This window comes from Triticum aestivum, unplaced genomic scaffold (genome assembly GCF_018294505.1).
Source record: "Triticum aestivum cultivar Chinese Spring unplaced genomic scaffold, IWGSC CS RefSeq v2.1 scaffold138507, whole genome shotgun sequence".
Classification (NCBI taxonomy): Eukaryota; Viridiplantae; Streptophyta; class Magnoliopsida; order Poales; family Poaceae; genus Triticum; species Triticum aestivum.
Genome location: NW_025225427.1, coordinates 6061 through 8932, shown reverse-complemented (window position 1 = coordinate 8932; position 2872 = coordinate 6061). Strand labels below are relative to the sequence as shown.

Below are 2872 nucleotides of genomic sequence, written 5' to 3'. Positions count from 1 at the left end.
TTTCTTAAAAATGTACGTGTTAGTTTTAGAAAAAATTATACACTGTAAATAAATGTTTGTGAATTCAAAAAAAAATTAGTAGTATTCCAGAAATGCATATACAATTAGAAAATATTCACACGTTTAAAGAAAATTGTGAATTTTTTTAAAAATTAGACAATGTTCATTTTATAACACGTATTTGAACAATGTCAAAATATGTATCGCAAAACATGTTAAATGCATAAAAAAATTAGATGTATACGAAAGATAACATGTATTTGAAAATTGTTCAAAACATGTGTTAGAAAACATGTTAAATGCATATAATTCTTTTTAGATGTATATGAAAGATGTACAACGTTTGAAAATTTTGACATAAAAGCATATGTTTGAGAAAATGTTAATTGTGTGTTTAAAAAATGTTAAACGTGTATAAAAAGTATTTATGTTGTATACAGAAAATGTACAATGCGTATGAAAAAATTAGACATGTGTTGGAAAAAAGAAAAGTAGAAAAACTAAAGAAATAAATCAAAGAAATAAACAAACTAAACCGAGGGAAAAATATAAAGAAGAAGAGAAAAGAAAATCCGAAGAAAGCCATTGCTGAATTGGGCATGCTGCGGGCCCTCGGTACTGCTCTAACAACTGCTGCGTTGCTCATCCATCTCTCTCTGTACTATCAAGTCCTTGTAATATTAGTAATTGAGATATTAAAAATATTTGTTCCCCGGGACAACAAGCTGAATGGAAATGTCTAATTAGTTAACCGCCGATGGTGGTGAATCGGACACTATCTTGCCGACCTGCTGCTGGCGAGTGGTCCCATGCAAAGCAGTCTGCTGTTGATACTCGGAATCTGCACGATGGAAGCGACGGATTTGGATAAAATTTATGGATTCATAGCATTGTACATTCTTTTGTTAATTAAGAGTTGCAGCGTCACACAAACCAAAGTTTTGTTAGCTAGTCATTCAGTCTTCAGGTTGACTTTATGCAAAAATATGATGTTTCTGAATGGAAATCTAGCTGTCTGCTCAATATCTTCAATAACATTTATGGCCCAACCTCTTTGTTGAACTACATGCTTATGCTTGTGCTTTCCAGGTGTTGTTTTGCTGGAAGGGTTCAAGAAACGGCGCTTGATCAAACCATTCTTGATAGACTTGTGTTACCAAGGGATTCTGATGTGGATGTCGACGACAGTAGTAGTGATTCCGAGCTGTTTACGCGGCACAACAAAGATGAGCCAAAGCCAAATAGTGTCATTTTCCCAAAGCAAAGCATACATACATTGCATTTTGTTCAGATTAAATACATATATTGCTGGATTTCGATTTTCGTGAACTTCTCGTGAAGCAATTTAGCTAAATTTAGCTCAGACTAGTTTATAAATGGTTCCAACTAGCATAAATAGTAGCACAGCCCCTGCAGCTGTGAATTAAATCTTCCCTCCACAGATCAAGGTGCGGGTCTACCAAAAATCTGTTTACAGTTTCCACCTTTCCACAACGAGCAACTCCGCACTGCTTTTACACAGATAGGACACTCAGCAAACACACGACATGACACGGAGTGTGAAACAAACAGAACAAGGATCGCAAAAGAGCAGACAATGAAGAGTAGCTTCAGTTCTTGGAAGATATGACAAACTGTAATGAGGAAGCGCGTCTACAGTGCAAGCTACTACAGATCAACTTATGGTCAATCTTCATCAAGCAACACAATGTGACATCCACCTATATATGAACGCAACTATTGAACATGACGAACACACTGACACCCCCAAGCCTCTGCAACTACAGGGCTTTAAACAGGACCAACAAACATACAAAGCGTACACAAGCAAAAGAAGATAGCATATATAGGTTTCACAATGTAACTCAGACCGCGGAATCTTGTGCAGTGGGAGCATTAATCCCTCCCAGAGGGTCAATCCCAGAGGAGGAAGAGGGCCGCTCCAGAATGCCGGCATGAGTGAGAAGCGCCCAGAGATGTGTCATGAACTCACCGCCAGCGGACAGCTTCTCCCCATGGATCTCTGTAGTGTCAGATGGCGCCAGGAAGAGTATGAACTCTGCCCAAAAGTCGGCCAACACCTTCCAACGCTGCTCTTGGTCGGGGACCATGTCTCTAAGTTGCCTCCCAAGCTTGGCTCCCATATATAAGATTGTGCCTGTGCCGCCCATGCTGCCCAAGCCCCTCACCAGCTTCTCACATCTGTTGCTCACAGTCTCACATTCGGCAAGGCACTGCTGAGCCTCCAGCACCACAGCGTCGAATGTGCACCGTGTGTCGTAGCCATGGCCAGGCAGCATGTCCGGAACAAAAGCTACCAGGTAGGCACAGTAATCTGACAGGCTCACGGCAACAAGACGATCCAAGTTGCCCTCCAGCGGCACCTCGTTCCAGGAGATGGTTGTGGCAATATGCCATACAAGGATCGTGTGGATATGTGTTGGTAAGGTGCAGGCCCATGAGAATTGGCTTCCCAGCTGATTTGTAGCTGATTGCCCATTTTCTAGCTTGCCGTTGTTCTTTTTGACTGAGAGAGGACGCGTACGATGACAGTATCTGCCAGTTTTATCTTCTCCCCAGCCTTCCACTACCGGACTCGCGGTCTATGCCTACGGCCACGGGCCGTCGGCATAGGCCCCTAGGCCGTCGGCATAGATCTATGCCGACGGCAGCCGTCGGCATAGAGCCGTCAGTCTAGATTACGTCAGCGTACTCCAGTCAGACCGTCGGCATAATAATGCCGTCGGCATAGGGGGGTATGCCGACGGCCCTGGCGCAGCCGTCGGCATAGTTTAGCTGTCGGCGTAGTTTTCCGTCTGACGGCAACGGACGGCGCCGTCAAACTGCTGGCGGGTTAGGAGGCGACACGTGG

General features: G+C 43.2%; 1 long non-coding RNA gene across 1 annotated transcript in view; it reads left to right on the top strand.

Moving 5' to 3' along the window:
- The window catches only part of LOC123172184 (uncharacterized), a 6815-nt gene extending 5492 nt beyond the window's left edge, over positions 1-1323 (top strand). Inside the window, exon 4 of the long non-coding RNA XR_006485506.1 lies at positions 1090-1323. This is a non-coding gene — a long non-coding RNA (uncharacterized lncRNA). The remainder of the gene's footprint in view (positions 1-1089) is intronic.
- Positions 1324-2872: the final 1549 nt, after the last annotated feature.